This window comes from Oncorhynchus kisutch, unplaced genomic scaffold (assembly GCF_002021735.2).
Source record: "Oncorhynchus kisutch isolate 150728-3 unplaced genomic scaffold, Okis_V2 scaffold2200, whole genome shotgun sequence".
In the NCBI taxonomy this organism is placed as follows: domain Eukaryota; kingdom Metazoa; phylum Chordata; class Actinopteri; order Salmoniformes; family Salmonidae; genus Oncorhynchus; species Oncorhynchus kisutch.
In genome coordinates this window covers 3,249-30,784 of record NW_022264145.1, presented here as the reverse complement: position 1 = coordinate 30,784, position 27,536 = coordinate 3,249, and the positions used below count along the sequence as shown (strand labels likewise).

The window sequence follows — 27,536 nt, the reverse complement described above, 5'->3', positions numbered from 1 at the left end:
TATAATATTCTACTGTCCCCAGAGAGCCCACTCAGAACCCATACACAGAACCCTGTCCCCCCAGAGGAAATATAATATTCTACTGTCCCCAGAGAGCCCAACTCAGAACCCATACAACAGAACCCTGTCCCCCAGAGGAAATATAATATTCTACTGTCCCCAGAGAGCCCAACTCAGAACCCATACAACAGAACCCTGTCCCCCCAGAGGAAATATAATATTCTACTGTCCCCAGAGAGCCCAACTCAGAACCCATACAACAGAACCCTGTCCCCCCAGAGGAAATATAATATTCTACTGTCCCCAGAGAGCCCAACTCAGAACCCATACAACAGAACCCTGTCCCCCCAGAGGAAATATAATATTCTACTGTCCCCAGAGAGCCCAACTCAGAACCCATACAACAGAACCCTGTCCCCCCAGAGGAAATATAATATTCTACTGTCCCCAGAGAGCCCCACTCAGAACCCATACAACAGAACCCTGCCCCCAGAGGAAATATAATATTCTACTGTCCCCAGAGAGCCCAACTCAGAACCCATACAACAGAACCCTGCCCCCCAGAGGAAATATAATATTCTACTGTCCCCGAGAGCCCAACTCAGAACCCATACAACAGAACCCTGTCCCCCCAGAGGAAATATAATATTCTACTGTCCCCAGAGAGCCCAACTCAGAACCCATACAACAGAACCTGTCCCCCCAGAGGAAATATAATATTCTACTGTCCCCAGAGAGCCAACTCAGAACCCATACAACAGAACCCTGTCCCCCCAGAGGAAATATAATATTCTACTGTCCCCAGAGAGCCCAACTCAGAGAACCCATACCAACAGAACCCTGTCCCCCCAGAGGAAATATAATATTCTACTGTCCCCCAGAGAGCCCAACTCAGAACCCATACAACAGAACCCTGTCCCCCAGAGGAAATATAATATTCTACTGTCCCCAGAGAGCCCACTCAGAACCCATACAACAGAACCTGTCCCCCCAGAGGAAATATAATATTCTACTGTCCCCAGAGAGCCCAACTCAGAACCATACAACAGAACCTGTCCCCCCAGAGGAAATATAATATTCTACTGTCCCCCAGAGAGCCCAACTCAGAACCATACACAGAACCCTGTCCCCCCAGAGGAAATATAATATTCTACTGTCCCCAGAGAGCCCAACTCAGAACCCATACAACAGAACCCTGTCCCCCCAGAGGAAATATAATATTCTACTGTCCCCCAGAGAGCCCAACTCAGAACCCATACAACAGAACCCTGTCCCCCCAGAGGAAATATAATATTCTACTGTCCCCAGAGAGCCCAACTCAGAACCCATACAACAGAACCCTGTCCCCCCAGAGGAAATATAATATTCTACTGTCCCCAGAGAGCCCAACTCAGAACCCATACAACAGAACCCTGTCCCCCCAGAGGAAATATAATATTCTACTGTCCCCCAGAGAGCCCAACTCAGAACCCAGTACAACAGAACCCTGTCCCCCCAGAGGAAATAGAATATTCTACTGTCCCCCAGAGAGCCCAACTCAGAACCCATACAACAGAACTCAGAACCATACAACAGAACCCTGCCCCCCAGAGGAAATATAATATTCTACTGTCCCCAGAGAAGCCCAACTCAGAACCCATACAACGAACCCTGTCCCCCAGAGGAAATATAATATTCTACTGTCCCCCCGAAGAGCCCAACTCAGAACCCATACAACAGAAACCCTGTCCCCCCAGAGGAAATATAATATTCTACTGTCCCCCAGAGAGCCCAACTCAGAACCCATACAACAGAACCCTGTCCGCCCCAGAGGAAATATAATATTCTAACTGTCCCCAGAGAGCCCACTCAGAACCCATACAACAGAACCCTGTCCCCCCAGAGGAAATATAATATTCTAACTGTCCCCAGAGAGCCCAACTCAGAACCCTACAACAGAACCCTGTCCCCCCAGAGGAAATATAATATTCTACTGTCCCCAGAGAGCCCAACTCAGAACCATACAAACAGAACCCTGTCCCCCCAGAGGAAATATAATATTCCTACTGTCCCCAGTAGAGCCCAACTCAGAACCCATACAAAGACCCTGTCCCCCCAGAGGAAATATAATATTCTACTGTCCCCCAGAGAGCCCAACTCAGAACCCATACAACAGAACCCTGTCCCCCCCAGAGGAAATATAATATTCTACTGTCCCCAGAGAGCCCAACTCAGAACCCATACAACGAAACCTGTCCCCCCAGAGGAAATATAATATATCTACTGTCCCCCAGAGAGCCCAACTCAGAACCCATACAACAGAACCCTGTCCCCCCAGAGGAAATATAATATCTACTGTCCCCAGAGAGCCCAACTCAGAACCCATACACAGAACCCTGTCCCCCCCAGAGGAATATAATATTCTACTGTCCCCAGAGAGCCCAACTCAGAACCCATACAACAGAACCCTGTCCCCCCAGAGGAAATATATATTCTACTGTCCCCCAGAGAGCCCAACTCAGAACCCATACAACAGAACCCTGTCCCCCAGAGGAAATATAATATTCTACTGTCCCCAGAGAGCCCAACTCAGAACCCATACAACAGAACCCTGTCCCCCCAGAGGAAATATAATATTCTACTGTCCCAGAGAGCCCAACTTCAGAACCCATACAACAGAACCCTGTCCCCCCAGAGGAAATATAATATTCTACTGTCCCCAGAGAGCCCAACTCAGAACCCATACAACAGAACCCTGTCCCCCCAGAGGAAATATAATTATTCTACTGTCCCCAGAGAGCCCAACTCAGAACCCATACAACAGAACCCTGCCCCCAGAGGAAATATAATATTCTACTGTCCCCAGAGAGCCAACTCAGAACCCATACAACAGAACCCTGTCCCCCAGAGGAAATATAATATTCTACTGTCCCAGAGAGCCCAACTCAGAACCATACCCTGTCCCCCCAGAGAAATATAATATTCTACTGTCCCCCAGAGAGCCCAACTCAGAACCCATACAACAGAACCCTGTCCCCCCAGAGGAAATATAATATTCTACTGTCCCCCAGAGAGCCCAACTCAGAACCCATACAAAGAACCCTGTCCCCCCAGAGGAAATATAATATTCTACTGTCCCCAGAGAGCCCAACTCAGAACCCTACAACAGAACCCTGCCCCCCCAGAGGAAATATAATATTCTACTGTCCCCAGAGAGCCCAACTCAGAACCCATACAACAGAACCCTGCCCCCCCAGAGGAAATATAATATTCTACTGTCCCCAGAGAGCCCAACTCAGAACCCATACAACAGAACCCTGTCCCCCCAGAGGAAATATAATATTCTACTGTCCCCAGAGAGCCCAACTCAGAACCCATACAACAGAACCCTGTCCCCCCAGAGGAAATATAATATTCTACTGTCCCCAGAGAGCCAACTCAGAACCCATACAACAGAACCCTGTCCCCCCAGAGGAAATATAATATTCTACTGTCCCCAGAGAGCCCAACTCAGAAACCCATACAACAGAACCCTGTCCCCCAGAGGAAATATAATATTCTACTGTCCCCAGAGAGCCCAACTCAGAACCCATACAACAGAACCCTGTCCCCCCAGAGGAAATATAATATTCTACTGTCCCCCAGAGAGCCCAACTCAGAACCCATACAACAGAACCCCTGTCCCCCCAGAGGAAATATAATATTCTACTGTCCCCCAGAGAGCCCAACTCAGAACCCATACAACAGAACCCTGTCCCCCCAGAGGAATATAATATTCTACTGTCCCCCAGAGAGCCCAACTCAGAACCCATACAACAGAACCCTGTCCCCCCAGAGGAAATATAATATCTACTGTCCCCCAGAGAGCCCAACTCAGAACCCATACAACAGAACCCTGTCCCCCCAGAGGAATATAATATTCTACTGTCCCCCAGAGACGCCCAACTCAGAAACCCATACAACAGAACCCCTGTCCCCCCAGAGGAAATATAATATTCTACTGTCCCCAGAGAGCCCAACTCAGAACCCATACAACAGAACCCTGCCCCCCCAGAGGAAATATAATATTCTACTGTCCCCAGAGAGCCCAACTCAGAACCCATACAACAGAACCCTGTCCCCCCCAGAGGAAATATAATATTCTACTGTCCCCCAGAGAGCCCAACTCAGAACCCATACAACAGAACCCTGCCCCCCAGAGGAAATATAATATTCTACTGTCCCCAGAGAGCCCAACTCAGAACCCATACAACAGAACCCTGTCCCCCCAGAGGAAATATAATATTCTACTGTCCCCAGAGAGCCCAACTCAGAACCCATACAACAGAACCCTGTCCCCCCAGAGGAAATATAATATTCTACTGTCCCCAGAGAGCCCAACTCAGAACCCATACAACAGAACCCTGTCCCCCCCAGAGGAAATATAATATTCTACTGTCCCCAGAGAGCCCAACTCAGAACCCATACAACAGAACCCTGTCCCCCCAGAGGAAATATAATATTCTACTGTCCCCCAGAGAGCCCAACTCAGAACCCATACAACAGAACCCTGTCCCCCAGAGGAAATATAATATTCTACTGTCCCCAGAGAGCCCAACTCAGAACCCATACAACAGAACCCTGTCCCCCAGAGGAAATATAATATTCTACTGTCCCCCAGAGAGCCCAACTCAGAACCCATACAACAGAACCCTGTCCCCCCAGAGGAAATATAATATTCTACTGTCCCCAGAGAGCCCAACTCAGAACCCATACAACAGAACCCTGTCCCCCCAGAGGAAATATAATATTCTACTGTCCCCAGAGAGCCCAACTCAGAACCCATACAACAGAACCCTGTCCCCCCAGAGGAAATATAATATTCTACTGTCCCCCAGAGAGCCCAACTCAGAACCCATACAACAGAACCCTGTCCCCCCAGAGGAAATATAATATTCTACTGTCCCCCAGAGAGCCCAACTCAGAACCCATACAACAGAACCCTGTCCCCCCAGAGGAAATATAATATTCTACTGTCCCCCAGAGAGCCCAACTCAGAACCCATACAACAGAACCCTGTCCCCCCAGAGGAAATATAATATTCTACTGTCCCCCAGAGAGCCCAACTCAGAACCCATACAACAGAACCCTGTCCCCCCAGAGGAAATATAATATTCTACTGTCCCCAGAGAGCCCAACTCAGAACCCATACAACAGAACCCTGTCCCCCCAGAGGAAATATAATATTCTACTGTCCCCAGAGAGCCCAACTCAGAACCCATACAACAGAACCCTGTCCCCCCAGAGGAAATATAATATTCTACTGTCCCCAGAGAGCCCAACTCAGAACCCATACAACAGAACCCTGTCCCCCCAGAGGAAATATAATATTCTACTGTCCCCAGAGAGCCCAACTCAGAACCCATACAACAGAACCCTGTCCCCCCAGAGGAAATATAATATTCTACTGTCCCCCAGAGAGCCCAACTCAGAACCCATACAACAGAACCCTGTCCCCCCAGAGGAAATATAATATTCTACTGTCCCCAGAGAGCCCAACTCAGAACCCATACAACAGAACCCTGTCCCCCCAGAGGAAATATAATATTCTACTGTCCCCAGAGAGCCCAACTCAGAACCCATACAACAGAACCCTGTCCCCCCAGAGGAAATATAATATTCTACTGTCCCCCAGAGAGCCCAACTCAGAACCCATACAACAGAACCCTGTCCCCCCAGAGGAAATATAATATTCTACTGTCCCCAGAGAGCCCAACTCAGAACCCATACAACAGAACCCTGTCCCCCCAGAGGAAATATAATATTCTACTGTCCCCAGAGAGCCCAACTCAGAACCCATACAACAGAACCCTGTCCCCCCAGAGGAAATATAATATTCTACTGTCCCCAGAGAGCCCAACTCAGAACCCATACAACAGAACCCTGTCCCCCCAGAGGAAATATAATATTCTACTGTCCCCAGAGAGCCCAACTCAGAACCCATACAACAGAACCCTGTCCCCCCAGAGGAAATATAATATTCTACTGTCCCCAGAGAGCCCAACTCAGAACCCATACAACAGAACCCTGTCCCCCCAGAGGAAATATAATATTCTACTGTCCCCAGAGAGCCCAACTCAGAACCCATACAACAGAACCCTGTCCCCCCCAGAGGAAATATAATATTCTACTGTCCCCAGAGAGCCCAACTCAGAACCCATACAACAGAACCCTGTCCCCCCAGAGGAAATATAATATTCTACTGTCCCCAGAGAGCCCAACTCAGAACCCATACAACAGAACCCTGTCCCCCCAGAGGAAATATAATATTCTACTGTCCCCAGAGAGCCCAACTCAGAACCCATACAACAGAACCCTGTCCCCCCAGAGGAAATATAATATTCTACTGTCCCCAGAGAGCCCAACTCAGAACCCATACAACAGAACCCTGTCCCCCCAGAGGAAATATAATATTCTACTGTCCCCAGAGAGCCCAACTCAGAACCCATACAACAGAACCCTGTCCCCCCAGAGGAAATATAATATTCTACTGTCCCCAGAGAGCCCAACTCAGAACCCATACAACAGAACCCTGTCCCCCCAGAGGAAATATAATATTCTACTGTCCCCCAGAGAGCCCAACTCAGAACCCATACAACAGAACCCTGCCCCCCCAGAGGAAATATAATATTCTACTGTCCCCAGAGAGCCCAACTCAGAACCCATACAACAGAACCCTGCCCCCCCAGAGGAAATATAATATTCTACTGTCCCCAGAGAGCCCAACTCAGAACCCATACAACAGAACCTCTGTCCCCCCAGAGGAAATATAATATTCTACTGTCCCCAGAGAGCCCAACTCAGAACCCATACAACAGAACCCTGTCCCCCCAGAGGAAATATAATATTCTACTGTCCCCCAGAGAGCCCAACTCAGAACCCATACAACAGAACCCTGTCCCCCCAGAGGAAATATAATATTCTACTGTCCCCAGAGAGCCCAACTCAGAACCCATACAACAGAACCCTGTCCCCCCAGAGGAAATATAATATTCTACTGTCCCCAGAGAGCCCAACTCAGAACCCATACAACAGAACCCTGTCCCCCCAGAGGAAATATAATATTCTACTGTCCCCCAGAGAGCCCAACTCAGAACCCATACAACAGAACCCTGTCCCCCCAGAGGAAATATAATATTCTACTGTCCCCAGAGAGCCCAACTCAGAACCCATACAACAGAACCCTGTCCCCCCAGAGGAAATATAATATTCTACTGTCCCCAGAGAGCCCAACTCAGAACCCATACAACAGAACCCTGTCCCCCCAGAGGAAATATAATATTCTACTGTCCCCCAGAGAGCCCAACTCAGAACCCATACAACAGAACCCTGTCCCCCCAGAGGAAATATAATATTCTACTGTCCCCAGAGAGCCCAACTCAGAACCCATACAACAGAACCCTGTCCCCCCAGAGGAAATATAATATTCTACTGTCCCCAGAGAGCCCAACTCAGAACCCATACAACAGAACCCTGTCCCCCCAGAGGAAATATAATATTCTACTGTCCCCAGAGAGCCCAACTCAGAACCCATACAACAGAACCCTGTCCCCCCAGAGGAAATATAATATTCTACTGTCCCCAGAGAGCCCAACTCAGAACCCATACAACAGAACCCTGTCCCCCCAGAGGAAATATAATATTCTACTGTCCCCCAGAGAGCCCAACTCAGAACCCATACAACAGAACCCTGTCCCCCCAGAGGAAATATAATATTCTACTGTCCCCAGAGAGCCCAACTCAGAACCCATACAACAGAACCCTGTCCCCCCAGAGGAAATATAATATTCTACTGTCCCCCAGAGAGCCCAACTCAGAACCCATACAACAGAACCCTGTCCCCCCAGAGGAAATATAATATTCTACTGTCCCCAGAGAGCCCAACTCAGAACCCATACAACAGAACCCTGCCCCCCCAGAGGAAATATAATATTCTACTGTCCCCAGAGAGCCCAACTCAGAACCCATACAACAGAACCCTGTCCCCCCAGAGGAAATATAATATTCTACTGTCCCCAGAGAGCCCAACTCAGAACCCATACAACAGAACCCTGTCCCCCCAGAGGAAATATAATATTCTACTGTCCCCAGAGAGCCCAACTCAGAACCCATACAACAGAACCCTGTCCCCCCAGAGGAAATATAATATTCTACTGTCCCCCAGAGAGCCCAACTCAGAACCCATACAACAGAACCCTGTCCCCCCAGAGGAAATATAATATTCTACTGTCCCCAGAGAGCCCAACTCAGAACCCATACAACAGAACCCTGTCCCCCCAGAGGAAATATAATATTCTACTGTCCCCAGAGAGCCCAACTCAGAACCCATACAACAGAACCCTGTCCCCCCAGAGGAAATATAATATTCTACTGTCCCCAGAGAGCCCAACTCAGAACCCATACAACAGAACCCTGTCCCCCCAGAGGAAATATAATATTCTACTGTCCCCCAGAGAGCCCAACTCAGAACCCATACAACAGAACCCTGTCCCCCCAGAGGAAATATAATATTCTACTGTCCCCAGAGAGCCCAACTCAGAACCCATACAACAGAACCCTGTCCCCCCAGAGGAAATATAATATTCTACTGTCCCCAGAGAGCCCAACTCAGAACCCATACAACAGAACCCTGTCCCCCCAGAGGAAATATAATATTCTACTGTCCCCAGAGAGCCCAACTCAGAACCCATACAACAGAACCCTGCCCCCCAGAGGAAATATAATATTCTACTGTCCCCAGAGAGCCCAACTCAGAACCCATACAACAGAACCCTGTCCCCCCAGAGGAAATATAATATTCTACTGTCCCCCAGAGAGCCCAACTCAGAACCCATACAACAGAACCCTGTCCCCCCAGAGGAAATATAATATTCTACTGTCCCCAGAGAGCCCAACTCAGAACCCATACAACAGAACCCTGCCCCCCCAGAGGAAATATAATATTCTACTGTCCCCAGAGAGCCCAACTCAGAACCCATACAACAGAACCCTGTCCCCCCAGAGGAAATATAATATTCTACTGTCCCCAGAGAGCCCAACTCAGAACCCATACAACAGAACCCTGTCCCCCCAGAGGAAATATAATATTCTACTGTCCCCAGAGAGCCCAACTCAGAACCCATACAACAGAACCCTGTCCCCCCAGAGGAAATATAATATTCTACTGTCCCCAGAGAGCCCAACTCAGAACCCATACAACAGAACCCTGTCCCCCCAGAGGAAATATAATATTCTACTGTCCCCAGAGAGCCCAACTCAGAACCCATACAACAGAACCCTGTCCCCCCAGAGGAAATATAATATTCTACTGTCCCCAGAGAGCCCAACTCAGAACCCATACAACAGAACCCTGTCCCCCCAGAGGAAATATAATATTCTACTGTCCCCCAGAGAGCCCAACTCAGAACCCATACAACAGAACCCTGTCCCCCCCAGAGGAAATATAATATTCTACTGTCCCCAGAGAGCCCAACTCAGAACCCATACAACAGAACCCTGTCCCCCCAGAGGAAATATAATATTCTACTGTCCCCAGAGAGCCCAACTCAGAACCCATACAACAGAACCCTGTCCCCCCAGAGGAAATATAATATTCTACTGTCCCCAGAGAGCCCAACTCAGAACCCATACAACAGAACCCTGTCCCCCCAGAGGAAATATAATATTCTACTGTCCCCCAGAGAGCCCAACTCAGAACCCATACAACAGAACCCTGTCCCCCCAGAGGAAATATAATATTCTACTGTCCCCAGAGAGCCCAACTCAGAACCCATACAACAGAACCCTGTCCCCCCCAGAGGAAATATAATATTCTACTGTCCCCAGAGAGCCCAACTCAGAACCCATACAACAGAACCCTGCCCCCCCAGAGGAAATATAATATTCTACTGTCCCCCAGAGAGCCCAACTCAGAACCCATACAACAGAACCCTGTCCCCCCAGAGGAAATATAATATTCTACTGTCCCCCAGAGAGCCCAACTCAGAACCCATACAACAGAACCCTGTCCCCCCAGAGGAAATATAATATTCTACTGTCCCCAGAGAGCCCAACTCAGAACCCATACAACAGAACCCTGTCCCCCCAGAGGAAATATAATATTCTACTGTCCCCCAGAGAGCCCAACTCAGAACCCATACAACAGAACCCTGTCCCCCCAGAGGAAATATAATATTCTACTGTCCCCAGAGAGCCCAACTCAGAACCCATACAACAGAACCCTGTCCCCCCAGAGGAAATATAATATTCTACTGTCCCCAGAGAGCCCAACTCAGAACCCATACAACAGAACCCTGTCCCCCCAGAGGAAATATAATATTCTACTGTCCCCAGAGAGCCCAACTCAGAACCCATACAACAGAACCCTGTCCCCCCAGAGGAAATATAATATTCTACTGTCCCCCAGAGAGCCCAACTCAGAACCCATACAACAGAACCCTGTCCCCCCAGAGGAAATATAATATTCTACTGTCCCCAGAGAGCCCAACTCAGAACCCATACAACAGAACCCTGTCCCCCCAGAGGAAATATAATATTCTACTGTCCCCAGAGAGCCCAACTCAGAACCCATACAACAGAACCCTGTCCCCCCAGAGGAAATATAATATTCTACTGTCCCCAGAGAGCCCAACTCAGAACCCATACAACAGAACCCTGTCCCCCCAGAGGAAATATAATATTCTACTGTCCCCAGAGAGCCCAACTCAGAACCCATACAACAGAACCCTGTCCCCCCAGAGGAAATATAATATTCTACTGTCCCCCAGAGAGCCCAACTCAGAACCCATACAACAGAACCCTGTCCCCCCAGAGGAAATATAATATTCTACTGTCCCCCAGAGAGCCCAACTCAGAACCCATACAACAGAACCCTGTCCCCCCAGAGGAAATATAATATTCTACTGTCCCCAGAGAGCCCAACTCAGAACCCATACAACAGAACCCTGTCCCCCCAGAGGAAATATAATATTCTACTGTCCCCAGAGAGCCCAACTCAGAACCCATACAACAGAACCCTGTCCCCCCAGAGGAAATATAATATTCTACTGTCCCCAGAGAGCCCAACTCAGAACCCATACAACAGAACCCTGTCCCCCCAGAGGAAATATAATATTCTACTGTCCCCCAGAGAGCCCAACTCAGAACCCATACAACAGAACCCTGTCCCCCCAGAGGAAATATAATATTCTACTGTCCCCAGAGAGCCCAACTCAGAACCCATACAACAGAACCCTGTCCCCCCAGAGGAAATATAATATTCTACTGTCCCCAGAGAGCCCAACTCAGAACCCATACAACAGAACCCTGTCCCCCCAGAGGAAATATAATATTCTACTGTCCCCAGAGAGCCCAACTCAGAACCCATACAACAGAACCCTGTCCCCCCAGAGGAAATATAATATTCTACTGTCCCCAGAGAGCCCAACTCAGAACCCATACAACAGAACCCTGTCCCCCCAGAGGAAATATAATATTCTACTGTCCCCAGAGAGCCCAACTCAGAACCCATACAACAGAACCCTGTCCCCCCAGAGGAAATATAATATTCTACTGTCCCCAGAGAGCCCAACTCAGAACCCATACAACAGAACCCTGTCCCCCCAGAGGAAATATAATATTCTACTGTCCCCAGAGAGCCCAACTCAGAACCCATACAACAGAACCCTGTCCCCCCAGAGGAAATATAATATTCTACTGTCCCCCAGAGAGCCCAACTCAGAACCCATACAACAGAACCCTGTCCCCCCAGAGGAAATATAATATTCTACTGTCCCCCAGAGAGCCCAACTCAGAACCCATACAACAGAACCCTGTCCCCCCAGAGGAAATATAATATTCTACTGTCCCCAGAGAGCCCAACTCAGAACCCATACAACAGAACCCTGTCCCCCCAGAGGAAATATAATATTCTACTGTCCCCAGAGAGCCCAACTCAGAACCCATACAACAGAACCCTGTCCCCCCAGAGGAAATATAATATTCTACTGTCCCCAGAGAGCCCAACTCAGAACCCATACAACAGAACCCTGTCCCCCCAGAGGAAATATAATATTCTACTGTCCCCAGAGAGCCCAACTCAGAACCCATACAACAGAACCCTGTCCCCCCAGAGGAAATATAATATTCTACTGTCCCCAGAGAGCCCAACTCAGAACCCATACAACAGAACCCTGTCCCCCCAGAGGAAATATAATATTCTACTGTCCCCAGAGAGCCCAACTCAGAACCCATACAACAGAACCCTGTCCCCCCAGAGGAAATATAATATTCTACTGTCCCCAGAGAGCCCAACTCAGAACCCATACAACAGAACCCTGTCCCCCCAGAGGAAATATAATATTCTACTGTCCCCAGAGAGCCCAACTCAGAACCCATACAACAGAACCCTGTCCCCCCAGAGGAAATATAATATTCTACTGTCCCCAGAGAGCCCAACTCAGAACCCATACAACAGAACCCTGTCCCCCCAGAGGAAATATAATATTCTACTGTCCCCCAGAGAGCCCAACTCAGAACCCATACAACAGAACCCTGTCCCCCCAGAGGAAATATAATATTCTACTGTCCCCAGAGAGCCCAACTCAGAACCCATACAACAGAACCCTGTCCCCCCAGAGGAAATATAATATTCTACTGTCCCCAGAGAGCCCAACTCAGAACCCATACAACAGAACCCTGTCCCCCCAGAGGAAATATAATATTCTACTGTCCCCCAGAGAGCCCAACTCAGAACCCATACAACAGAACCCTGTCCCCCCAGAGGAAATATAATATTCTACTGTCCCCAGAGAGCCCAACTCAGAACCCATACAACAGAACCCTGTCCCCCCAGAGGAAATATAATATTCTACTGTCCCCCAGAGAGCCCAACTCAGAACCCATACAACAGAACCCTGTCCCCCCAGAGGAAATATAATATTCTACTGTCCCCCAGAGAGCCCAACTCAGAACCCATACAACAGAACCCTGTCCCCCCAGAGGAAATATAATATTCTACTGTCCCCAGAGAGCCCAACTCAGAACCCATACAACAGAACCCTGCCCCCCCAGAGGAAATATAATATTCTACTGTCCCCCAGAGAGCCCAACTCAGAACCCATACAACAGAACCCTGTCCCCCCAGAGGAAATATAATATTCTACTGTCCCCCAGAGAGCCCAACTCAGAACCCATACAACAGAACCCTGTCCCCCCAGAGGAAATATAATATTCTACTGTCCCCAGAGAGCCCAACTCAGAACCCATACAACAGAACCCTGTCCCCCCAGAGGAAATATAATATTCTACTGTCCCCCAGAGAGCCCAACTCAGAACCCATACAACAGAACCCTGTCCCCCCAGAGGAAATATAATATTCTACTGTCCCCAGAGAGCCCAACTCAGAACCCATACAACAGAACCCTGTCCCCCCAGAGGAAATATAATATTCTACTGTCCCCAGAGAGCCCAACTCAGAACCCATACAACAGAACCCTGTCCCCCCAGAGGAAATATAATATTCTACTGTCCCCAGAGAGCCCAACTCAGAACCCATACAACAGAACCCTGTCCCCCCAGAGGAAATATAATATTCTACTGTCCCCCAGAGAGCCCAACTCAGAACCCATACAACAGAACCCTGTCCCCCCAGAGGAAATATAATATTCTACTGTCCCCCAGAGAGCCCAACTCAGAACCCATACAACAGAACCCTGTCCCCCCAGAGGAAATATAATATTCTACTGTCCCCAGAGAGCCCAACTCAGAACCCATACAACAGAACCCTGTCCCCCCAGAGGAAATATAATATTCTACTGTCCCCAGAGAGCCCAACTCAGAACCCATACAACAGAACCCTGTCCCCCCAGAGGAAATATAATATTCTACTGTCCCCCAGAGAGCCCAACTCAGAACCCATACAACAGAACCCTGTCCCCCCAGAGGAAATATAATATTCTACTGTCCCCAGAGAGCCCAACTCAGAACCCATACAACAGAACCCTGTCCCCCCAGAGGAAATATAATATTCTACTGTCCCCCAGAGAGCCCAACTCAGAACCCATACAACAGAACCCTGTCCCCCCAGAGGAAATATAATATTCTACTGTCCCCAGAGAGCCCAACTCAGAACCCATACAACAGAACCCTGTCCCCCCAGAGGAAATATAATATTCTACTGTCCCCCAGAGAGCCCAACTCAGAACCCATACAACAGAACCCTGTCCCCCCAGAGGAAATATAATATTCTACTGTCCCCAGAGAGCCCAACTCAGAACCCATACAACAGAACCCTGTCCCCCCAGAGGAAATATAATATTCTACTGTCCCCAGAGAGCCCAACTCAGAACCCATACAACAGAACCCTGTCCCCCCAGAGGAAATATAATATTCTACTGTCCCCAGAGAGCCCAACTCAGAACCCATACAACAGAACCCTGTCCCCCCAGAGGAAATATAATATTCTACTGTCCCCAGAGAGCCCAACTCAGAACCCATACAACAGAACCCTGTCCCCCCAGAGGAAATATAATATTCTACTGTCCCCAGAGAGCCCAACTCAGAACCCATACAACAGAACCCTGTCCCCCCAGAGGAAATATAATATTCTACTGTCCCCAGAGAGCCCAACTCAGAACCCATACAACAGAACCCTGTCCCCCCAGAGGAAATATAATATTCTACTGTCCCCAGAGAGCCCAACTCAGAACCCATACAACAGAACCCTGTCCCCCCAGAGGAAATATAATATTCTACTGTCCCCCAGAGAGCCCAACTCAGAACCCATACAACAGAACCCTGTCCCCCCAGAGGAAATATAATATTCTACTGTCCCCAGAGAGCCCAACTCAGAACCCATACAACAGAACCCTGTCCCCCCAGAGGAAATATAATATTCTACTGTCCCCCAGAGAGCCCAACTCAGAACCCATACAACAGAACCCTGTCCCCCCAGAGGAAATATAATATTCTACTGTCCCCCAGAGAGCCCAACTCAGAACCCATACAACAGAACCCTGTCCCCCCAGAGGAAATATAATATTCTACTGTCCCCAGAGAGCCCAACTCAGAACCCATACAACAGAACCCTGTCCCCCCAGAGGAAATATAATATTCTACTGTCCCCCAGAGAGCCCAACTCAGAACCCATACAACAGAACCCTGTCCCCCCAGAGGAAATATAATATTCTACTGTCCCCAGAGAGCCCAACTCAGAACCCATACAACAGAACCCTGTCCCCCCAGAGGAAATATAATATTCTACTGTCCCCAGAGAGCCCAACTCAGAACCCATACAACAGAACCCTGTCCCCCCAGAGGAAATATAATATTCTACTGTCCCCAGAGAGCCCAACTCAGAACCCATACAACAGAACCCTGTCCCCCCAGAGGAAATATAATATTCTACTGTCCCCAGAGAGCCCAACTCAGAACCCATACAACAGAACCCTGTCCCCCCAGAGGAAATATAATATTCTACTGTCCCCAGAGAGCCCAACTCAGAACCCATACAACAGAACCCTGTCCCCCCAGAGGAAATATAATATTCTACTGTCCCCCAGAGAGCCCAACTCAGAACCCATACAACAGAACCCTGTCCCCCCAGAGGAAATATAATATTCTACTGTCCCCAGAGAGCCCAACTCAGAACCCATACAACAGAACCCTGTCCCCCCAGAGGAAATATAATATTCTACTGTCCCCAGAGAGCCCAACTCAGAACCCATACAACAGAACCCTGTCCCCCCAGAGGAAATATAATATTCTACTGTCCCCAGAGAGCCCAACTCAGAACCCATACAACAGAACCCTGTCCCCCCAGAGGAAATATAATATTCTACTGTCCCCAGAGAGCCCAACTCAGAACCCATACAACAGAACCCTGTCCCCCCAGAGGAAATATAATATTCTACTGTCCCCAGAGAGCCCAACTCAGAACCCATACAACAGAACCCTGTCCCCCCAGAGGAAATATAATATTCTACTGTCCCCCAGAGAGCCCAACTCAGAACCCATACAACAGAACCCTGTCCCCCCAGAGGAAATATAATATTCTACTGTCCCCAGAGAGCCCAACTCAGAACCCATACAACAGAACCCTGTCCCCCCAGAGGAAATATAATATTCTACTGTCCCCAGAGAGCCCAACTCAGAACCCATACAACAGAACCCTGTCCCCCCAGAGGAAATATAATATTCTACTGTCCCCAGAGAGCCCAACTCAGAACCCATACAACAGAACCCTGTCCCCCCAGAGGAAATATAATATTCTACTGTCCCCAGAGAGCCCAACTCAGAACCCATACAACAGAACCCTGTCCCCCCAGAGGAAATATAATATTCTACTGTCCCCAGAGAGCCCAACTCAGAACCCATACAACAGAACCCTGTCCCCCCAGAGGAAATATAATATTCTACTGTCCCCAGAGAGCCCAACTCAGAACCCATACAACAGAACCCTGTCCCCCCAGAGGAAATATAATATTCTACTGTCCCCAGAGAGCCCAACTCAGAACCCATACAACAGAACCCTGTCCCCCCAGAGGAAATATAATATTCTACTGTCCCCCAGAGAGCCCAACTCAGAACCCATACAACAGAACCCTGTCCCCCCAGAGGAAATATAATATTCTACTGTCCCCAGAGAGCCCAACTCAGAACCCATACAACAGAACCCTGTCCCCCCAGAGGAAATATAATATTCTACTGTCCCCAGAGAGCCCAACTCAGAACCCATACAACAGAACCCTGTCCCCCCAGAGGAAATATAATATTCTACTGTCCCCAGAGAGCCCAACTCAGAACCCATACAACAGAACCCTGTCCCCCCAGAGGAAATATAATATTCTACTGTCCCCCAGAGAGCCCAACTCAGAACCCATACAACAGAACCCTGTCCCCCCAGAGGAAATATAATATTCTACTGTCCCCCAGAGAGCCCAACTCAGAACCCATACAACAGAACCCTGTCCCCCCAGAGGAAATATAATATTCTACTGTCCCCCAGAGAGCCCAACTCAGAACCCATACAACAGAACCCTGTCCCCCCAGAGGAAATATAATATTCTACTGTCCCCCAGAGAGCCCAACTCAGAACCCATACAACAGAACCCTGTCCCCCCAGAGGAAATATAATATTCTACTGTCCCCAGAGAGCCCAACTCAGAACCCATACAACAGAACCCTGTCCCCCCCAGAGGAAATATAATATTCTACTGTCCCCCAGAGAGCCCAACTCAGAACCCATACAACAGAACCCTGTCCCCCCAGAGGAAATATAATATTCTACTGTCCCCAGAGAGCCCAACTCAGAACCCATACAACAGAACCCTGTCCCCCCAGAGGAAATATAATATTCTACTGTCCCCCAGAGAGCCCAACTCAGAACCCATACAACAGAACCCTGTCCCCCCAGAGGAAATATAATATTCTACTGTCCCCAGAGAGCCCAACTCAGAACCCATACAACAGAACCCTGTCCCCCCAGAGGAAATATAATATTCTACTGTCCCCAGAGAGCCCAACTCAGAACCCATACAACAGAACCCTGTCCCCCCAGAGGAAATATAATATTCTACTGTCCCCCAGAGAGCCCAACTCAGAACCCATACAACAGAACCCTGTCCCCCCAGAGGAAATATAATATTCTACTGTCCCCAGAGAGCCCAACTCAGAACCCATACAACAGAACCCTGTCCCCCCAGAGGAAATATAATATTCTACTGTCCCCCAGAGAGCCCAACTCAGAACCCATACAACAGAACCCTGTCCCCCCAGAGGAAATATAATATTCTACTGTCCCCCAGAGAGCCCAACTCAGAACCCATACAACAGAACCCTGTCCCCCCAGAGGAAATATAATATTCTACTGTCCCCAGAGAGCCCAACTCAGAACCCATACAACAGAACCCTGTCCCCCCAGAGGAAATATAATATTCTACTGTCCCCCAGAGAGCCCAACTCAGAACCCATACAACAGAACCCTGTCCCCCCAGAGGAAATATAATATTCTACTGTCCCCAGAGAGCCCAACTCAGAACCCATACAACAGAACCCTGTCCCCCCAGAGGAAATATAATATTCTACTGTCCCCAGAGAGCCCAACTCAGAACCCATACAACAGAACCCTGTCCCCCCAGAGGAAATATAATATTCTACTGTCCCCAGAGAGCCCAACTCAGAACCCATACAACAGAACCCTGTCCCCCCAGAGGAAATATAATATTCTACTGTCCCCCAGAGAGCCCAACTCAGAACCCATACAACAGAACCCTGTCCCCCCCAGAGGAAATATAATATTCTACTGTCCCCAGAGAGCCCAACTCAGAACCCATACAACAGAACCCTGTCCCCCCAGAGGAAATATAATATTCTACTGTCCCCAGAGAGCCCAACTCAGAACCCATACAACAGAACCCTGTCCCCCCAGAGGAAATATAATATTCTACTGTCCCCCAGAGAGCCCAACTCAGAACCCATACAACAGAACCCTGTCCCCCCAGAGGAAATATAATATTCTACTGTCCCCAGAGAGCCCAACTCAGAACCCATACAACAGAACCCTGTCCCCCCCAGAGGAAATATAATATTCTACTGTCCCCAGAGAGCCCAACTCAGAACCCATACAACAGAACCCTGTCCCCCCAGAGGAAATATAATATTCTACTGTCCCCCAGAGAGCCCAACTCAGAACCCATACAACAGAACCCTGTCCCCCCAGAGGAAATATAATATTCTACTGTCCCCAGAGAGCCCAACTCAGAACCCATACAACAGAACCCTGTCCCCCCCAGAGGAAATATAATATTCTACTGTCCCCAGAGAGCCCAACTCAGAACCCATACAACAGAACCCTGTCCCCCCAGAGGAAATATAATATTCTACTGTCCCCAGAGAGCCCAACTCAGAACCCATACAACAGAACCCTGTCCCCCCAGAGGAAATATAATATTCTACTGTCCCCAGAGAGCCCAACTCAGAACCCATACAACAGAACCCTGTCCCCCCAGAGGAAATATAATATTCTACTGTCCCCAGAGAGCCCAACTCAGAACCCATACAACAGAACCCTGTCCCCCCAGAGGAAATATAATATTCTACTGTCCCCCAGAGAGCCCAACTCAGAACCCATACACAGAACCCTGTCCCCCCAGAGGAAATATAATATTCTACTGTCCCCCAGAGAGCCCAACTCAGAACCCATACAACAGAACCCTGTCCCCCCAGAGGAAATATAATATTCTACTGTCCCCCAGAGAGCCCAACTCAGAACCCATACAACAGAAACCTGTCCCCCCAGAGGAAATATAATATTCTACTGTCCCCAGAGAGCCCACTCAGAACCCATACAACAGAACCCTGTCCCCCCAGAGGAAATATAATATTCTACTGTCCCCAGAGAGCCCAACTCAGAACCCATACAACAGAACCCTGTCCCCCCAGAGGAAATATATATTCTACTGTCCCCCAGAGAGCCCCAACTCAGAACCCATACAACAGAACCCTGTCCCCCCAGAGGAAATATAATATTCTACTGTCCCCCAGAGAGCCCAACTCAGACCCATACAACAGAACCCTGTCCCCCCAGAGGAAATATAATATTCTACTGTCCCCAGAGAGCCCAACTCAGAACCCATACAACAGAACCCTGTCCCCCCAGAGGAAATATAATATTCTACTGTCCCCAGAGAGCCCAACTCAGAACCCATACAACAGAACCCTGTCCCCCCAGAGGAAATATAATATTCTACTGTCCCCCAGAGAGCCCAACTCAGAACCCATACAACAGAACCCTGTCCCCCCAGAGGAAATATAATATTCTACTGTCCCCAGAGAGCCCAACTCAGAACCCATACAACAGAACCCTGTCCCCCCAGAGGAAATATAATATTCTACTGTCCCCAGAGAGCCCAACTCAGAACCCATACAACAGAACCCTGTCCCCCCAGAGGAAATATAATATTCTACTGTCCCCAGAGAGCCCAACTCAGAACCCATACAACAGAACCCTGTCCCCCCAGAGGAAATATAATATTCTACTGTCCCCCAGAGAGCCCAACTCAGAACCCATACAACAGAACCCTGTCCCCCCAGAGGAAATATAATATTCTACTGTCCCCCAGAGAGCCCAACTCAGAACCCATACAACAGAACCCTGTCCCCCCAGAGGAAATATAATATTCTACTGTCCCCCAGAGAGCCCAACTCAGAACCCATACAACAGAACCCTGTCCCCCCAGAGGAAATATAATATTCTACTGTCCCCAGAGAGCCCAACTCAGAACCCATACAACAGAACCCTGTCCCCCCAGAGGAAATATAATATTCTACTGTCCCCAGAGAGCCCAACTCAGAACCCATACAACAGAACCCTGTCCCCCCAGAGGAAATATAATATTCTACTGTCCCCCAGAGAGCCCAACTCAGAACCCATACAACAGAACCCTGTCCCCCCAGAGGAAATATAATATTCTACTGTCCCCAGAGAGCCCAACTCAGAACCCATACAACAGAACCCTGTCCCCCCAGAGGAAATATAATATTCTACTGTCCCCAGAGAGCCCAACTCAGAACCCATACAACAGAACCCTGTCCCCCCAGAGGAAATATAATATTCTACTGTCCCCAGAGAGCCCAACTCAGAACCCATACAACAGAACCCTGTCCCCCCAGAGGAAATATAATATTCTACTGTCCCCAGAGAGCCCAACTCAGAACCCATACAACAGAACCCTGTCCCCCCAGAGGAAATATAATATTCTACTGTCCCCAGAGAGCCCAACTCAGAACCCATACAACAGAACCCTGTCCCCCCAGAGGAAATATAATATTCTACTGTCCCCAGAGAGCCCAACTCAGAACCCATACAACAGAACCCTGTCCCCCCAGAGGAAATATAATATTCTACTGTCCCCAGAGAGCCCAACTCAGAACCCATACAACAGAACCCTGCCCCCCCAGAGGAAATATAATATTCTACTGTCCCCAGAGAGCCCAACTCAGAACCCATACAACAGAACCCTGCCCCCCCAGAGGAAATATAATATTCTACTGTCCCCAGAGAGCCCAACTCAGAACCCATACAACAGAACCCTGTCCCCCCAGAGGAAATATAATATTCTACTGTCCCCCAGAGAGCCCAACTCAGAACCCATACAACAGAACCCTGTCCCCCCCAGAGGAAATATAATATTCTACTGTCCCCCAGAGAGCCCAACTCAGAACCCTACAACAGAACCCTGTCCCCCCCAGAGGAAATATAATATTCTACTGTCCCCCAGAGAGCCCAACTCAGAACCCATACAACAGAACCCTGTCCCCCCAGAGGAAATATAATATTCTACTGTCCCCCAGAGAGCCCAACTCAGAACCCATACAACAGAACCCTGTCCCCCCCAGAGGAAATATAATATTCTACTGTCCCCAGAGAGCCCAACTCAGAAACCCATACAACAGAACCCTGTCCCCCCAGAGGAAATATAATATTCTACTGTCCCCCCAGAGAGCCCAACTCAGAACCCATACAACAGAACCCTGTCCCCCCCAGAGGGAAATATAATATTCTACTGTCCCCCAGAGAGCCCAACTCAGAACCCATACAAACAGAACCCTGTCCCCCCAGAGGAACTATATATTCTACTGTCCCCAGAGAGCCCAACTCAGAACCCATACAACAGAACCCTGTCCCCCCAGAGGAAATATAATATTCTACTGTCCCCCAGAGAGCCCAAACTCAGAACCCATACAACAGAACCCTGTCCCCCCAGAGGAAATATAATATTCTACTGTCCCCAGAGAGCCCAACTCAGAACCCATACAACAGAACCCTGTCCCCCCAGAGGAAATATAATATTCTACTGTCCCCCAGAGAGCCCAACTCAGAACCCATACAACAGAACCCTGTCCCCCCAGAGGAATATAATATTCTACTGTCCCCAGAGAGCCCAACTCAGAACCCATACAACAGAACCCTGTCCCCCCCAGAGGAAATATAATATTCTACTGTCCCCCAGAGAGCCCAACTCAGAACCAATACAACAGAACCCTGTCCCCCCCAGAGGAAATATAATATTCTACTGTCCCCCAGAGAGCCCAACTCAGAACCCATACAACAGAACCCTGTCCCCCCAGAGGAAATATAATATTCTACTGTCCCCAGAGAGCCCAACTCAGAACCCATACAACAGAACCCTGTCCCCCCAGAGGAAATATAATATTCTACTGTCCCCAGAGAGCCCAACTCAGAACCCATACAACAGAACCCTGTCCCCCCCAGAGGAAATATAATATTCTACTGTCCCCAGAGAGCCCAACTCAGAACCCATTACAACAGAACCCTGTCCCCCCAGAGGAAATATAATATTCTACTGTCCCCCAGAGAGCCCAACTCAGAACCCATACAACAGAACCCTGTCCCCCCCAGAGGAAATATAATATTCTACTGTCCCCAGAGAGCCCAACTCAGAACCCATACAACAGAACCCTGTCCCCCCAGAGGAAATATAATATTCTACTGTCCCCAGAGAGCCCAACTCAGAACCCATACAACAGAACCCTGTCCCCCAGAGGAAATATAATATTCTACTGTCCCCAGAGAGCCCAACTCAGAACCCATACAACAGAAACCCTGTCCCCCCAGAGGAAATATAATATTCTACTGTCCCCCAGAGAGCCCAACTCAGAACCCATACAACAGAACCCTGCCCCCCCAGAGGAAATATAATATTCTACTGTCCCCAGAGAGCCCAACTCAGAACCCATACAACAGAACCCTGCCCCCCAGAGGAAATATAATATTCTACTGTCCCCAGAGAGCCCAACTCAGAACCCATACAACAGAACCCTGCCCCCCCAGAGGAAATATAATATTCTACTGTCCCCAGAGAGCCCAACTCAGAACCCATACAACAGAACCTGCCCCCCAGAGGAAATATAATATTCTACTGTCCCCAGGAGAGCCCAACTCAGAACCCATACAACAGAACCTCTCCCCCCCAGAGGAAATATAATATTCTACTGTCCCCCAGAGAGCCCAACTCAGAACCCATACAACAGAACCCTGTCCCCCCCAGAGGAAATATAATATTCTACTGTCCCCAGAGAGCCCAACTCAGAAACCCATACAACAGAACCCTGTCCCCCCCAGAGGAAATATAATATTCTACTGTCCCCCAGAGAGCCCAACTCAGAACCCATACAACAGAACCCTGTCCCCCCAGAGGAAATATAATATTTCTACTGTCCCCAGAGAGCCCAACTCAGAACCCATACAACAGAACCCTGTCCCCCCAGAGGAATATAATATTCTACTGTCCCCCAGAGAGCCCAACTCAGAACCCATACAACAGAACCTGCCCCCCAGAGGAAATATAATATTCTACTGTCCCCCAGAGAGCCCAACTCAGAACCCATACAACAGAACCCTGTCCCCCCAGAGGAAATATAATATTCTACTGTCCCCAGAGAGCCCAACTCAGAACCCATACAACAGAACCCTGTCCCCCCAGAGCGAAATTAATATTCTACTGTCCCACAGAGAGCCCAACTCAGAACCCATACAACAGGAAACCCTGTCCCCCCAGAGGAAATATAATATTCTACTGTCCCCCAGAGAGCCCCAACTCAGAACCCATACAACAGAACCCTGTCCCCCCCAGAGGAAATATAATATTCTACTGTCCCAGAAGAGCCCAACTCAGACCCATACAACAGAACCCTGTCCCCCCAGAGGAAATATAATATTCCTAACTGTCCCCCAGAGAGCCCAACTCAGAACCCATACAAACAGAACCCTGCCCCCCCAAGGGGAAATTAATATTTTACTGTCCCCAAGAGAGCCCCAACTCCAGAACCCATAACAACACGGAACCCTGATCCCCAATAGGAAATATAATATTCTACTGTCCCCCAGAGAGCCCAACTCAGAACCCATACAACAAGAACCCTTTCCCCCCAGGAGAAGAATATAATATTTCTACTCTCCACAGAGAGCAACCAACTCAGAAACCCATACAACAGGAACCCTGTCCCCCCAGAGGAAATATAATATTCTACTCTCCCCAGAGAGCCCAACTCAGAACCCATACAACAGAACCCTGTCCCCCCAGAGGAAATATAATATTCTACTGTCCCCCAGAGAGCCCAACTCAGAACCCTGTCCCCCCCCAGAGGAAATATAATATTCTACTGTCCCCAGAGAGCCCAACTCAGAAACCATACAACAGAACCCTGTCCCCCCAGAGGAAATATAATATTCTACTGTCCCCCAGAGAGCCCAACTCAGAACCCATACAACAGAACTCTGTCCCCCCAGAGGAAATATAATATTCTACTCTCCCCAGAGAGCCCAACTCAGAACCCATACAACAGAACTCTATCCCCCCAGAGGAAATATAATATTCTACTGTCCCCCAGAGAGCCCAACTCAGAACCCATACAACAGAACTCTGTCCCCCAGAGGAAATATAATATTCTACTGTCCCCAGAGAGCCCAACTCAGAACCCATACAACAGAACTCTGTCCCACCCAGAGGAAAGTTATAATATTCTACTCTCCCCAGAGAGCCCAAACTCAGAACCATACAACAGAACTCTGTCCCCCCCAGCAGGAAATAATATTCTACTGTCCCCAGAGAGCCCACTCAGAACCCCATACAACAGAACCCTGCCCCCCCCAGAGTAGAGATGAACTGGACTAAAATCCGCCAGAGACAGTTGGACAATGCTGTCCCACTACATCTGGGAGACAGGAGAGGACAAGTACACCTTCAGATACTTCCACACGGGCTTCTGGGAGAGCTGTGAGAAACACGTTGATGGTTGAGAAAGGCTACAAGCACACTTTACTTTTCTCTCTCACAAAAAGTTGTAAACTGCTAATATTGTTCTAAAATCTTTCCTCCAGGTGAGAAGTGTCGCAGCTTTATTGAGCTGACTCCTGGTGAAACACAAGGTGCGCTCTCTCTCTCTCTCACTCTCTCTCTCTCCTCTACTCTCTCATCTCTCACACTCTCCCACCTCTCTCTCACTCTCTCCTCTCTCTCACTCTCTCGCTTCCTCTTTGCCTGTGGTGTTTAGTTTTGCATTATGTTATTTTGAGGATGGGCCTCCCATTGATACAGTGTGTGTGTGTTTGGTTTTATTATCCTTGTGGGGACCAGATATGGGGAAGTTTGGACATGTGGGGAAAGGAAAAGGCTATTTTAGGCTCAGGGTTTAGGTTTAGGGTTACAATTAGGGTTAGTGGGTTGAGGTTAAGGCTTAGGGTTATGGCTTAGGGAAATATGATTTTGAATGGGAATCAATTGTTTGGTCCGCACACGGATAGGAAAACAAACGTGTCTGTGTGTGTGTGTCTCCAGGTGTGTTATGGCTATCGGTGATATCTGAGTTCACTTACATCGGTCTATTGGAATGGGCTTTCTGTTGATGTGGTTGGAGTTGTTGTGTTCCCATAAGGAGATACACGCTCTCAAAATCAATGCCTATGCTGCCATTTGCACCGTACTGTCAGGTAATGCCTCTACTCCTTCACTTTCTCCCTCCCTCCCCCCTCCCTCCCTCCCTCCCTCCCTCCCTCCCTCCCTCCCTCCCTCCCTCCCTCCCTCCCTCCCTCCCTCCCTCCCTCCCTCCCTCCCTCCCTCCCTCCCTCCCTCCCTCCCTCCCTCCTCCCTCCCTCCCCCCTCCCTCCCTCCCCTCCCATCCCATCCCCTTCCCTCCCTCCCTCCCTCCCTCCCTCCCTCACCTCCCTCCCTCACCTCCCTCCCTCCCCTGTCTTTACTGTATGAAGCACTTCTCTTGTTCATATCCTTCCATCTCCAGACTTCACCTCTTTATCTCGGTCTGCCTCCCATCCTCTAGCAAGATGTTCAGTTAAAGAATCAATGAAACAGTAAATCAATGCTTTTCTCTCTCCCCTTCCAGGTCTGATGGGGATGGTGGCCCACATGATGTACACCACAGTGTTCCAGATGACTGTCATCGTTGGCCCTAAAGACTGGAGGCCTCAGACCTGGGACTACGGCTGGTCATTCGCGTGGGTATTCATTCACACTCTTAGTAGTGAATAGTAGGGACACTTCTTTCATAGCCCTCTCTCTCTCTAATGACTCCTCCCCCTCTCTCTGTGGTCTCTCCTCAGCCTGGCGTGGATCTCCTTCAGCTGTTGTATGGGAGCTGCAGTCTTCACCCTCAACTCTTACACCAAGACCATCATCGAGCTGCGCCACAAACAGAGGCTCCGATTGGAGGAGGCCCGCGCCGCCACCCACGCCCCTCCCTACAATGAGGTGGTCCCCGGGAGCGGGCTCTACTCTGTCAGCGGCCTATTGCAGTGCCCAGACGGGATGATTGACGTGGCGTGGGCGCCTGACGGGACCGTGATGGGGGTGGGGTGGGAACGGGATGTACCAACTCTGGTGTTGGTAGGAGGGTGTGGGCCAGAGGGCTGTGAGGACTGTGAGAGAGAGATGGATGAGATGAGGAGGCCATGGAGAGGGAAAGAGCTGATTCGCCTTGTTAATAAGTGATGGGTGGGGCTAAAGAGAACAGAGGAGGTCTATGGGTAATGTAGTCACTTTACAGGTACTGTATATGCACCTTGAGTTCTCAAGATGGAAAGAGTAAGACCGAAAAATAGTGAGACTGAGAAAGTGGGAGGGGAATAGTTCTGACATAAAATATGAGAGATCAGGAATGCTGATATACTTCTCTTGCACTGCTTGTGGGGCAGAAGCAGAACTTGATGGACATGGGACACAGGAACTGTGTTGGCTGTAAGAGCTACAGTATCCCCTCTTTGACATTGAACAGAGATCACCTTGACATACATGGTTCAGGCGAACGCTCCTCACATTGTCATTCATTAATACAATAGTGCCTAATGGTAAGGGATGTGTTACAGTATACATGTACACTACCGTTCTAAAGTTTGGGGTCACTTAGAAATGTCTTTGTTTTTGAAAGTAAAGCAATTTAGTTGTTCTGAGAAATGAAGGCTATTCCATGTGAAAAATTACCAAGAAACTGAAGATCTCGTACAACGCTGTGTACTACTCCCTTCACAGAACAGTGTAAAACTGTCTCTAACCAGAATAGAAAGAGGAGTGGGAGGCCCCGAGCACAACTGAGCAGGAGGACAAGTACATTAGAGTGTCTAGTTTGAGAAACAGACACCTCACAAGTCCTCAACTGGCAGCTTCATTAAATAGTACCCGCAAAACACCAGTCTCAACATCAACAGTGAAGAGGCTACTCCGGGATGCTGACCTTCTAGGCAGAGTTGCAAAGAAAAAGCCATATCTCAGACTGGCCAATAAAAATAAAATATTAAGATGGGCAAAAGAACACAGACACTGGACAGAGGAACTCTGCCAAGAAGGCCAGCATCCCGGAGTCGCCTCTTCACTGTTGACATTGAGACTGGTGTTTTGCAGGTACTATTTAATGAAGGTTCCAGCTATAATAGTAATTTACAACATTAACAATGTCTACACTGCATTTCTGATAAATTTTTATGTTATTTTAATGGACAACAAAATGAG

The 27,536-nt window shown here is 48.9% G+C and overlaps 1 pseudogene; it reads left to right on the top strand.

Annotated features, from left to right (window-relative positions):
- Positions 1-24,715: 24,715 nt before the first annotated feature.
- On the top strand, positions 24,716-26,879 carry LOC116369458 (germ cell-specific gene 1-like protein; annotated as a pseudogene).
- Positions 26,880-27,536: the final 657 nt, after the last annotated feature.